Below are 13,833 nucleotides of genomic sequence, written 5' to 3'. Positions count from 1 at the left end.
GCCTTACTGGGAAATAAGTAGATATTACACAGTTGTCTAAAGCAGCAGATTTCATCAGGAAAAAAGTCCCCTTCACAAAGAGATTATGCCTTGAATAAGACTGCATATTGGCCTTCCAAGTTTTATTTGATCTCAAATATTATTTGATATAATGCAGTATTTCATTGCAATTTAACAGCTATTCCCATTCACACAGCTAGTCTAAATAGGTTCTTATATGTACCTATCACCCTGGTAGCCAGGCTTCTATATCAAATCCTGAACATTTCATTATTATTAAAAATATAAAAGTAATCTACTCCATCCATTTTGTATGGCAAGATGAGCAAAATTGGATGTGAAGTCACAGTGCAGTAATAGAGTAATTATTGTTTGGAGTTTCTTCTAATGGCCAGTTATATTGAAGATGTATTGTGTTACAGTTTTTCGTGGCTGTTCTGTCATATACAGTGGATTAAGTATTCTCTCCTATCCCATGGATTAAAAAAAAAAATGCTTTAAATATTTAGGGAGGAAAATATTTCTATGAAAAGGAGTAATTTGATCCTCTGGACAATTTATACTCTGCTTGACATGATCTGCACCTTCTTGATGCAAATCTTCTTCCTCCTTCATAAGATATCTGTGGAATTTTGGGAAGCAAAAGGGTCCTTGTTCTACTTCATTAGAATGAATGAACCAGTATCTTATTTGAAGCCGGCTACATATGGTGTACGCAACTGGTTTAGACAATATCAGACCCTTTCAATTTAAGGACAGGGATCTTGCATGAGAGACCTCCTGAAATGGTTTCCATAGTTTTTTTTTTTGTTTGAATTTGTTGTGCCGTTTTTCTTTTAACCACACATTTAGAGATTTAAAATATAAATAATTCATAGAGAAAAAAATAATAATAAGCTTAAGGAAGGGAGAATATAAAACTATATGCTTACAGGACCTTCTGTCTAACTGCCTATAAATAATTGTCTTGCACATATTAGCCATAACAGTACATGGTCTCTGACAGTATTATAAACCTGGACGTCAGCTGCAGAGCTCAGCTGCTGTTTGTAAATGGTCTTAACTGTGCTCTTGATTTTTCTGTGCTTACTGTATATAGTTTTGTTTTATTGGCACTGTACTGTAAGCATATTCTGCACTATGCAAATATAAGAGCTGAGAAGCATATGGGCCGAATCCTGCAACACTCACTCAGGCAAATGTCCAACTCACTTGATGGGAACTTTTACTGAGTAAGCAGGAGCAGGCTCTCATCTCCATCTTCTGCCTCCGCTGATTTCTCAGGTATGACAACAGACGCTGGTACTTTGAAAACAAAGAAAGTGTGGGTATAAGGCCCAGTACTGTGGGTAGGTGCTCAGTTCTGTCCTCCCTAGGCCCTGATACCAACTGAGATGCTACAAAAGGCATCTCAGTCAAGATAGAAGGACCCTCTCCAGCCTTTAGCATCCTGCTGGGCATCAGATAGTAAAATGAAAGAATAAATGAAGTGTTAACACCTCACCAGAGACCATCTCATGGTACCAGACGTGGAGACATCTCTCCCTGTCAATGCAGGCTGGATTAAGGTGCAGACATCCTATGGAGTAGGAGGAGGGAAGTACTGCCTGAAGCACTTGTCAGGAGCCCCCCTGCGATTTCTGCTCCCTCACCTTGCTCAAGGGTTTTGGCAGAGAGATGTAACCTATCTCCAAGTGGAAATTCCAGGATTCAGCTCTGCGTCTAGCTCAGGGTCAAACCTGCTGTCCATCACACGGGAATGGTCTCTCAGCCCTCAGCCATGCACGTGGCTTAGAATTTGGTTCCATATCTTGATCTGTGTATGACATGAGGTGTCACTCTGTGGTGACAAGAAGCATGATGTGGACTTCAGGTCCCAGTCCTACAAAGCTCGTATAAGGGCTCAACTTTGCATTTGACTCCAGTTTTGTCTACACTGCCCATGACAGCCTGATATATATCAGAGAAGCTGGATTTCTTTGATCTAGCTACCATGGGAACCAGTGCAGCAGCAATGCTGTAGTACAGACCACATCACAAGCCCAAGAGGGCCACTGGCTACACGCTTGGGGCTGATAAAGTACTCCGAACATTGGGCTGCATGTTTTCAGGGCTAATGCTATCTGTAATAGCTAGACTAATGTTAGCAAGGGTACTCATACCTTCCTTTGTCCTGCAGCCATGTCCTTTCAGCAGTGCCTGATTGGAAACTTAAGCTGCAGCTTTTACATGCCTCATTCTCATGCACCTTTCAACCAAAATGACTAATTCAAACAGAGGCTTAAAGGTCAAACCCTCCAGACCTGGTTTTGCAAACCCTTTTGTACATGGCTTTTCCCCTTGTCTAAAAAAAGCTATTCTCATCAGGAAATGTTGGTAAAAAGGGTTTAATTACAGAAATCATTTTGCTCCCTATGGAGAAAGCATGAAGAATGGCATATTTCCACATTTGAATTGCACTTTCATCAAGAAAAGAGTGATTTCCCCTTAAGAATGTTCTGGAGGAGTAGAAAAGAGCATTGAACCCTGGGGTGTGTATTATTTTATAGTCTCTGAAAGGCAAATGGTTTCACTTCCATTGATTAAAATATATGAGTTTTTCCTTCTGCATTACTCTCTTGGAAGTAAAAAAAAAAAAAAAAAAAAAAAAATCTTTAGCAGAGGTTGTCACTGGTGCAGCACCTATTGGCAAAGGGCTGACCTAACCAACCAAAGACACTTCTGCTGCTGAACGTCTTCAGCAAGAGGCCTGTGACCACAGCAGATGTTGCTACTTTTTGCTTGATGAATGGGGACTTCATGACAGGTGTTTTCATAGGTTTGTGAGAGCAAATGTCAGCAGGGAAACATAACCCAACATAGGACTATTAAGTGCTTAACTGAAGCACAGCTCCTGGACTTGCTCTCCTGTCTCCTAAAGCACGAAGTTTAATAGGCTTTATTTTTTTCAGTTGCCTTCTCATTCCACAGATGTAGCTCCTTTACAAACTTTGCATACACATTATCTGGAAGAGAATTTGACTAAATAGTTTCTGTTCACAAGGAACATTTGACTATGCGAATCTACCCGTTGTACAGGACATAGGCACAATATGGCAGGCTGGTGAACACTGACATTTTGTAATGAACATCTTCATAAAATATGCTCCAAATTGGTATGCGGCACACTTCTGCAACCACAGTAATTTGCTGTGAACTGAAGCAGGGGGATTTTCCTAAGCAAAGTCGTTTTGTCCCATTAAATTACTATCGTTCTCTCTCTTTTTTTTTTTTTTTTCTTTATTCCAAGAGCATCATTGTCTAGTTCAGTTAACAGGGAAAGGCCAATTACACAAACAGTGCTGATCTGTTAAACTTGGATTTACCACCCAGCATACAAACAAACAATATGCTACTGCACACTTGGGTTTACTAGGTTCTATTAATAACACTGTTGGACTTAAAATAAATAAATAAATAGATAGATAAACAAATAAATAAATAGCTGGAGAGAATAGGCAGATCAAATGGAAGAATTTCAAAACTGCAGGAAAGTACTGCAAACAAGTGAGAGCACTAAGAACAAGAAAAAGCGAAAGTTATATGCAATTGGAAATGAAGATGTTCCATTTCCTTTCTAAAATCAAATGCAAACTGCTCATGTGACTGATTTAGTATTGAACAAGAGAGGGAAAATTGCCTCTTGGCATTTAAATGGAAATGTTTCTTGTTCAGAAATTTTGGAAGCTTGCATACTGTATGATTTTTGAAAGGCTTATACAATTACCATTGAATTTGGATACGGTCTATTCCTAACAATATATATATTTCTCAATTAAACTTTGCCCTTCCAGAGACCTAAATTACCTTTGTCTAGAATCTAGATTCCTGATGTGGAATATATTCCACAGGCAGCAAGACCGATGCAAATGTATTTCTTTTTTAATATGTATGACTGGAAAAACAGTGAACAGTAGCAGCTATTTTGCAAAGCAGACCGTTACATCGAGAACTGCACTGTTTTAGGTAATGTTCTGATTTGCTGTGTGCCTTTTTACCCTGATTTCTGGGTTTGGAATAAAATACAGTCTCACCTTCTTACCTTCCTCAAAGGCTGGAAATAAAATGTTCTTTTAGGACAAGAAGAAAAAACAGAACATAGCTGACTTTCACCTGGCTGATTTAAAGGTGTACCATAAAGAGGACAGTCCCCATGTACCTCAAAGCACTGCATGAAGTACTGCAATCCATTATGTCCAACACTCTTCTTACAATGCAGTTTTAGGGCCTAATCCAGTATCACTCCAAGATTTGTGTTGCCAGCTTAAGCTATGCAGAGTCTGTTGCTAAAAAGTTTTGCAGGAGTAAATTTTGAGGACGGACTTGAAACAGAAAAGCGTAATTATTAGGTGCATGAGAAAATGATAGACTGAGTGTAAAAAGCAACAGATTATGAATCCGGGCAAGAATAAGTTATCAGGGACCTGCCTGAGGTCAGGCAATGAAGCAGTAGCAGGGCTGGACACTTAGACATACCACCCACCTTTCTCCCCTTCAGACTATGTTAAATAAAAACAGTAAATGAATGTAATTTCTTCTTATTACAGTTTAAATTAAAAAAAAAAAAAAAAAAAAAAACAACAACAACAACAACAAAACTACTACAACAAAAAAACAACCACAACAACAACAAAAATCATACAAATATTTAAAAGGCAGAAACTGGCAGCATTGGTCTTCCTCTCAATGAAGACATAATCTTAAATTATGCAACTGAAATCTTGCAGTCCTTCTTCCTGAGAACTTAGTTTAAATTATTAAACAACATAATTATGCATTATTATTAATAATAATAACAATAATCTCCTGGCATGACTGTGGATGATGCTTCCTGACCCTAAAAGCCAGGCGTGCAAGTTGTCTAATTTGGGATAGGAAAGAACAAAGGTTTTCTCCTCGTTACATGTGCTGATGCTGGAACCCAGCTGACCCTGGTAAGACAGAGGGACACACACCAGAGACAGGGTACAGAGGCACCACCTGAGGCAGCTCTCATCCCTATCCCCATTTCATCCCATTCCCATGCCAAGGCCAATGCTCAAACCATGACTAAGTTCATTCTCATTCTCTGCCCTCCCTATTACCTTCAGATGCCCATGTCCACACTCATGTCCACACACATTTCATCTCACTACCATTTCCATGCCTATGCCCATGCCCAAACCCAGACCCACGCCCATTCCATACCCATGCTGTGTCCATTCCAATGCCCACTCTATGTCCAGCTGTGGTCTATGCCCACGTCCCTGTCCATCTTCTCCCCATGCCCATGACATGCCAATCCCTTTGCTACGCCCATGTTATGCCAATGCCATGTCCTTGTCATATGCATCACTTTTCCGTGCCTATGCTGTGCACGTGCTATCTCCATGCCCATTTCTATGCCTGTTCCCATCCAATGCCCATGCCCATGCCATGTCTATATTATGTCCACACACAGATCTATGCATCCTTTCCACATGCTATGCCCACACCCATCCCTTCCTTACACTCACATTATGCCTTCCCTATGGTCATGTCTATCTCCTCCCTATGGTCATACCTATGGCTGTGCCCATGCCTGTGCCCATATCCATCTCTTCCCCATGCCTATGCCCACGTCCATCTCTTCTCTATGCTCATACCCATCTCATCCTCATACAGAATCACACACAGAATCACAGAATTTCTAGGTTGGAAGAGACCTCAAGATCATCGAGTCCAACCTCTGACCTAACGCTAACAGTCCCCACTAAACCATATCCCTAAGCTCTACATCCAAACGTCTTTTGAAGACTTCCAGGGATGGTGACTCCACCACTTCCCTGGGCAGCCTGTTCCAATGCCTCACAACCCTTTCAGTAAAGAAGTTCTTCCTAACATCTAACCTAAAACTCCCCTGGTGCAACTTAAGCCCATTCCCCCTCGTCCTGTCACCAGGCACGTGGGAGAACAGACCAACCCCCACCTCGCTACAGCCTCCCTTGAGGTACCTATAGAGAGCGATAGGGTCGCCCCTGAGCCTCCTCTTCTCCAGGCTGAACAAGCCCATGCTTATGTCCATCTCCTCCCTATGTCCATGCCCATGTCTACACCCGTGTTCATCTCTTCCCCATGCCTATGTCTACACCAATATCTTCCTCATGGCCATGCTCATGACCATCTCCTCCCCATGCCCACATACATCTCCTCTACATGCCCAAACCTATGCCCATGTCCATCTCTTCCCCATGCCCATGCCCACATCCATCTCCTCCTCAAGTCCATGCACATCTCCTCCCCATGCCCATGCCCACGTCCACTTCCTCCCTATGGCTGTGTCTGTGCCCATGTCCATTTTCCTTTCTTGCCCATGCCCATGCCCATATTCTTTTCCATTCCATGTTCATGCCCATTCCTATGCCCATCTCCTGCCCATGCCCATTTCCATTCCATGTTCATGCCCATTCCCATGCCCATCTCCTCCCCATGCCCATCTCCTCCCCATGCCCACCTCCACCCCCTTCCCACCTCATGCCCACCCCATACCCCTCCTCATGCCACCCCGTGCCCGTGCCCAAGCCGTTCCCACGCCGCCCCCATGCCCACGCCACCCTGAGCCGCCCGCGGTGCGCAGCAGCGGGCCGCATGTGTGCCTGTCATTCCCAGCCCGGGAGCGCCGGCTCCTGCCTCCCATTCATGTAACCTGTGTGTGTCTCTCTTTCTCTCTGTGTGTAACAGAGAGAGGGAGAGAGAGAGCGAGGAAAGGAGAGGAGGAGGAGGAGGGGGGGAAGCTTTAAATAAAGCCTTTGGATTGCAGCTGCTTATTTTGGGCAGTCCTACCAGGGACGATTCCTGCCAGGAAAGAAGCTGGACCGGTCTTTTTTATTTTGATTTTGATTTTTGGGGGTGGCGGTGGTGTATTGCCGAGCTGCCTGCTGAGATGAGCTCCGGTGCCTGGCCGTAGTTGCCCACTTTGGGATCGCTGGACACATAAGTGGCATTTCGGTGGGGAAGCCTGCAGACATGGTAAGCTTGCGTTTTGCTCCGAAAAGTGCATTTGTGTGATCGCCTCCCTCCAGTTTTCCCTTCCCCCCTTCCTCTTCCCTCCGAGCAGACGGGCACACGGCTCGGGGCTGGGGAGAAGCTCCCTGAATCCTTCCCTTTTCCTCCCCACCATCCCTCCCTCTGCCCAGCCTGCTTTTCTCCCCTTGCATCCCAGCCCTTGCTGCTCCCTCCGCACAGTTTGCAGCAATCCAGCAGGAGCCCAGGGATGCTGCCGTAGGCTCCAGGCTGGGGCGCTGGGGACCAGCCACCCTCAGCCCAGCCAGACCTTGCTTGAGGGTACGTTTGGGGTGGCTTCTCCCGCACGACCCCCCAAGCCCTTCCCCTCTGCACCCCGAGCAGTGCGGCTGTGCTGGGGGAAGCAGCAGTGCAGATTTAGAGGCATTGGAGCAAGGATGCAGCTTTAAAATCAATCGGTGTTATTTATGTAATAGTAAAAGTACCGTGGAGGGGGGAAGGGGGGGGGGGGGGGGGCGGGAGAGAGAGAGAAAAAAAAAAAAAAAAAGAAAGGAAAAAATAAAATAAGGAAGTGCCTCGGTATTTCTTAGCTGCACAAAGCTCCTTTTGCTCTGTCTGAACCCTCCGCCCCGTCCCCATGTCCTGCTGCAGGGTGGTGTGTTGTGGGAGTGTGTGTGTGTGTGTGTGTTTACATTTGGATCTGTGCTAGAGTCGCGGATGGGGAAGGGGTCTCCCATTTTCCACGGGGGTGGCTTTGCCTCCAACCGAAATGATGAAAAAAAATGTGCTCGGCTGCAACTTGGGTGACAATTCTGTTTCATAGGCATTAAATGTTAAAGCCCTGCTTCTAGCCATGCCCTGCCACTATTGAGATCCCCCAAACAGTGTGGCGCTTGAAAAAAAAAAAAAAAAAAAAAAAGATGCTAGAGTGCCTGGGAGAAATGCAGTGGTTCAGACTCATGCTGATATTCTCAGCAATTTGCATTTTGAAATACAAATTTGGGTAGCAGAACATAAAAACAAGATGCTACCAAAGGGCATTTATTTCCTGATATTTAGTTTTATTAATATATATATATATCTATATTGGTCTAAAATATCTGGGATATTTCACTTTGAAATAAGTAGTAGTAAAGGTACACTAAATCTTAAAAAGAAAATAAAGCAGTGTAAGTAGTACATGAGGCAGTGTGTATTTACTCTTTCTTACCATGACCATGCTTAGAAATTTGCAGCATTTACAACCATGTAAGCACACCATTTGAAAAACAAAATACATATTTATGCCACAGCCTTCCTGTCTTATGGGATCCCCAGTCTTTGAAACACAATTTTCATACAGCCAAAACAGAGCTTGCTAAATACTTATTGACCAGATAGACAAGACCTTTCTGCATCTTGAATGCATTTACTCATGGTTCTTCCAGGAAAGTTCAATTCTTTCTGATTAAAGGGGAAAAAAAAAAAAAAAAACACTAAACTATAAAATAATGTCACATCCCCACCCCACACACATCTCCATTCTTAACTTTGTGCAGTGAAGTCTCATCCTGAATTTATAGCTGCATTTATTTTTTTTTTTTTTCTGACAAATGTCCCATGTCCCATGTGAGGGGAGGGACAGAAAATGCAAAAATGAGTGCAAAGCTTTGAAGTTGGAAGTTGACTGTGTGCTCTGCTAGGTAAACTTCTGCTGTGGTGTGGAAAGTTGGTGGGGGTTGCAATTGGGGGGGGGGGGGGGGGGGGATGCTCCAGGCTCGGGGGCACAGGATTTGGGCAGAGGAACTTGGCAGACACCAACCTATCCCAACTCCCTTTCTTTCTGTCTCGTTGACCCTAAGGGAATTGTTTGCATGTAGGGTGGCCCCTCCCCTCCTACAGAAAGTGCTCTGCTCCCAACGTGTGTGCCATATGTGCCTGCAAAACCTGAGATTTGCCCTTTGCACATGTGCCAGCAGCACGCTGGGTCCGGCAAGAAGAAGCCCAGGGCACGGCATCGGCCATGGGAGAGCCGCACATCTCCCCGCCTGGCTGGGGGAGGCTGGGGCTCAGCCAGTGATTTGTATTTAATTTATTTCATTGGCCTCTTCCGAGCCAGGCACCTCCCACTTGGCGTCTCAGCCTGTAGCACTTTTATGGGCTTAGGTGGAAAAAACAGTGAGTATAGCCGTATATTTTTTAGTGTGTGTGGCAGGGTTCCTACCCGTAAAGGTAGGAGGACGCATCTCTTGCTGTTGCACTGTTTTGCAGTGAGACAAGCCTTCAAAGCAGGCTCTGCCTGCGTTACAAGGCTGGAGGAATTTGCTGGTTTGTGGCCATTGCGAGCTGCCCTTCCCTCTTTGGTTCCCAGCTCCCAGCCTGTGCCACGCTGCTGGATCAGTCCTTGCTGCTGCGGGCTGCTTTGGGGCTGGGAGGGTTCCCTCCTGCTATGTTCCCCTGTAAACGTGACCCCCAGGGTAGCACATGACCAGGGAAATTATGGTCTGTGCTGGTTGCCAGCAGATTTAGGGACGAGGAGTGCAGAGTTATGTCCACGTGAAGGTGTTACCTGGGTTGTGCTCCCCGCAGAGATCAGCACAAGACCTCCCTGTGTGGGCTCTGCACCCACAGCTGGGGCAGAGAAAGGAGAGGAGGTACCTTTGCACACAACCTGGTTCAGTTTCCCTTTCCTCCCCCAAAAAACAACTCGCCAGGATTGGGAGTTACTGCCACTGCACTAAGCTGTATTCTGTTTCTGCAGGGAGTCCTGCCTTCGTGCCTCACCCTCCCTTCCCCTACATACGTTCATGCATGTGTTCATCTCCATGCAAGGGGAGATTTGCAATATATCTGTCATATATTTGTGGGACCTGGAGGGAAGATTTTATGTTTGGGTGGAGAAAGAGTTGCTGTGTGCGTATGAAAAGAGGTTCTCAGGCTGCATTTTGGCAGGGGAAAGGGGAAAAGGAGGTGCACAAGTGAACTTCACAATTTCCTTTTTTATTAGCAAGGGGACCTGGATTAGAAAACCTTTTCTGGGGAGAATTTGCCTTCTCTGATTTTAAAGGATAGGGAGGCAGGGAAAAAAATCATTGAGAGAAAAGAGTAAAATTTCTCGTCTGGTTTTGATTGGCGAGGGAGGGGAGATTCCCCCCTCAGATGATTTATTTTACTACATGGATGGAAAAGGGAGTTGTCACTGGTTTCAGTGGATCTGGGGAAGGAGGGAGATTTGCACAGAGAAAACTGGGGTTTTGAACTCCTTGTATCTTAATTATTTTACTTCACTCATTTAAATTAGATACTTTCCTTTTGTTTTGGTGAGCAGATAGCACACTGGCAAGGGAAAATGTTGTTCTCTTATTTTATAAAGTGAGAGATTTTTTTTGTGCTTTTATTTGATTTGATTGGCTTCCTGGGGTGCATAATAACTAAAATGTTATTTCATTCTCTCTACAACATGTACAATATTCCAATTAAGATTCCACTTTGATTATTTTTCATCTGGTAGTTTACCATTTCTCTGAAAATGGTAAAAAATAAAAAAGAAAGACAAAAAAACATTGAGCTCTTGCACTTTAAAATAGCTGAGATGCTTAAGCAAAACTACCCTTTCCCTGGGAAAGTCATTTCCAGTTCTGTTCAAGTTAACGCTTCACTGCTTCATTTTCTGACAGAATCACCTCCTTGCAAGAAGGAGAACTATGATCTTACGTAACTTGATGTTTCCAGATCAAAAGTTACAAATATTGCAGTAATAGCATGATGAGGGAGATTTGGCAGGATGAATGTTGCATGACATATGTGATTTCGTACTGGGATTTGGAATCAAGTCTAGTTTAAAAATTTACTGGGGAGAAAGATTAAAAAAAAAAAAAAAAGAAAGAAAAGAAAAATAAACAAAATCTTACTTGTTTGATATCTTATTTAATGCTGCTTTAGCTTTTTATCTTACTTCCATAGGCACTTGAGACTGATTTTTTTTTCTTTTAGAGCAAACTCTTCAGTATTTAAAAAAGATGTGTAATTGTCATATCAAAAAGTGAAGTGGCTTGAAACTCTCTTTCAGATTTGATTCAAAGAGATGAAACTCTGTAAATCAATGTCATTTCAGATTTAAAGACTGGCTGTTACCTGCTCTCTTACAAGGTCTATCCACATAGCTTATTGTAACTAAAAGCTGAAATATTTTGCTTCTGCTTTGAACTGACAGATTAGCACTGCTGGGCTCTTTGAGACAGTAAGAAGCACCACTTGCCAGTGAATTGGGTATTCATAGAGCCCTGACCACTATCTCTGAGAGAAAAAGTCTTGTAATTAAATTACAAGTAAATTATTTTTTTTAAATATATAAATGTATAGGTTTCCTCTTTGATGTTAGATGAAAAACTGAAAAGAATCTTGGAGATTTTTTTTTTCTCTAACTAATCACCATAGCTTGAGAAGCAATGCTGTAGTGTGGCTATAGGACTTGTGTTACTACATCAGGTATAAATGGTCGGTTTGCATTCCTCTGTGCCATTTCACCTTTGATGTGCTGATAGTCAAATTATATTCCTAGAAATATATGTTTGATTTTTTTTTTTTTTTTTTTTTTTTTTTTTTTTTGCCAGCTGTCCCGAATCTTTCTTCCTGGAGAATACTTTAAAGGCAGAGGTGAAATCTGAGTAGGAGGGCATGTGTGTTTGGCTGTGTGGGGTGGCAAACATTTCTTACAGAAAGTTTAAATTTCGTAGGAAGTTTGAGTCTTGCTCACAGATACCTTTATATCAAATTGCTGGGAACTAAGCTGTTTATTCTGTACTGGCATTCAAACTTCATCATGTATTGTTCTGCTGAGTATCAGCAGAGGTGTTTTTTTATTATTATTTTTAATGTAAAGATGTCTGTAAAAGCACCAAACACAAAAATTTACGTTCTTCCACTGTGTTGGCAGTCAGAAGAAAGAAACAGAAGAGGCAGAACATGACTGGCAGTTTAGTTTCCTATTCCAAGTAAAATTTGCTTTCTAGGATATAATGCATCCTTTTCTTAAAGAGTGGAGGAGAGGGAAAAAAGGAGAAAGAAGAGAAGAGTTGCTGATAGTTGATTTAGGTGGAGAAGCTTGCTGAGTCGCATTTATCAGCCCATTTAAATGGGGATGATTCAATTAGATTTCACTGATCTCTCCTCAGGCTTTAGTGAAGTCATGTTTGCTGCAGTCTAGGAAAGCCATGGCAGCCCAGAATCTTGCTTCATGCTGCATTTACCTCGATGGCACCGGTGACAGGCGTGCCATCCAGCCTGCCAGAGCAGATGTGGATGCAGAAGTTGTCTCATTGCCCATTGATATAAGTTTTAGATGATTATTCAGTGTATCTTCCTTTCTAAACACTGAGTAGAAGCTTGCCTGTGTTTGCACATGCAGACTCTTTGAAATATTCTGGAGGCTGCTCAGTTAGACAAAAGTCAGGAAACAGCAGGACCAAATCTCATTTTGCAGTTTTAACTCAACCCTGTGTTTTGTATGTGGTGGGATCTCAAAGCCTTCCTCTTTTCCCCCACAGACTCCAATATGTGCACTGAAGACCTTCAGGTTTCTTAAAAACTGGAATCTGGGGCTGCGCATTGTGCTTCAGCCCTTGGGGGATGTTGGGTCCCTGCATAAATCAAGATTTGTTTTTTCTGCATTTTGCCGTATGGAGGGAGAGAGAGACAGGATTAAGTTACTGAGCAATGTCTTCAAATGCAGTCTGCAGTCCCACATGAAAGCAAAGTCTCAGAGGCCATAAAGTTGTAAAACATCTCTTCTGCTGGGTCACCTGGACTTAATTGGCCCAACAACATCAGCCGTATATGAATATAGTCATATTTGGAATGTATGATTTCCCAACATGATAATGGCAAGGTTTCGGTATTTTGCCAATTTCCTTTGAACTGCCTCTCTTTTCTTGGATGTTGAAAACTTTCATCTTCAACTGTCTTATATAAAGAATAGGAAGGGATGGACTGGTTAGTCATAAAGCCTTCAGAAGTAAATGCCAAAAGCAGTTAGAAAAAATGGTGGAGCATGGGAGATGCTGAAATTTCCTTCTTCCTTGCTGATCCACAAAGCGTTGGCAGTTTGGGCTTGGTACAGCACAGATCTCATCAACTGGTAATAAATGAATGCTGATATTTCCAGAAAATTGACCTTTGTGTGGATGGCTTTAAGGTGTGATCAGCATCTTGTTGCTGGCAGAAATTTTGGTGCTAGAAAGAAGAGAGCAATCCCAAGAACTGATCTCAAGATGCACTCCTGCAGACAGAGCAGCGTTCAGGGGTTACTTGGTGGTAAGTCAAAGTTCACACAGCCTCTAATTGCTGCGGTGGGCGTTTGACACGTAAGCAGACTCTGAGCTATCAAAAGGAGTATCCAGAAATTGCAACATGCTTCGTTTCAACACAGTTATGAAATTTTGGGTTGAAATGACTTGCCCAGCATTGCTCGTAGTCTCAGGGCATCATCTGGCTGGCTAATCTGAAACATATTTATCCTTGTATCTTCGTCCTCTGCTTAGTCACTACAAAGCTCCCAGCTCTGAAAGGGGAGAGACAGGGATCATAAACCTTTTCTTCTCCTCCCCGTTCTCACAGCATTATCTCCGGGTTGGTCTGGATAAAACCCAGTCCTCAGAAAAATGACTGCATTATAGTGAAGGCAGGCAGGGCACTTCATTAAAGCAACTTTCAGTGTTTTTTTTTTTGTTTGTTTGTTTGTTTGTTTGTTTTGTTTTGTTTTTTCCTTAAATTCACGGTGTCCAGTATATACTGTTTAAATCTTATTATTGATCTTTTAGTCTATTTTTTGGGTAT

General features: G+C 43.0%; 1 protein-coding gene across 6 annotated transcripts in view; it reads left to right on the top strand.

The window, feature by feature from the left end:
• Window positions 1-13,833, top strand: part of TENM4 (teneurin transmembrane protein 4) — a 1,677,033-nt gene that overhangs the window by 1,071,490 nt on the left and 591,710 nt on the right. For 4 of the 6 annotated variants that reach the window (XM_084535214.1, XM_084535215.1, XM_084535212.1 and 1 more), the window contains exon 1: window positions 6,730-7,026. The exons of the other annotated variants lie outside the window; for them this stretch is intronic. The gene's annotated coding sequence lies outside the window, so the exon portion shown is untranslated. Of the gene's footprint in view, window positions 1-6,729; window positions 7,027-13,833 lie in introns of those variants that run through there. 6 annotated transcript variants of the gene reach the window in all.

Source organism: Aythya ferina, assembly GCF_964211825.1.
Source record: "Aythya ferina genome assembly, chromosome: 1".
NCBI classification, from domain to species: domain Eukaryota; kingdom Metazoa; phylum Chordata; class Aves; order Anseriformes; family Anatidae; genus Aythya; species Aythya ferina.
The sequence above is the reverse complement of the archived record's forward strand: the minus strand, read 5'-3'. Positions and strand labels throughout refer to the sequence as shown.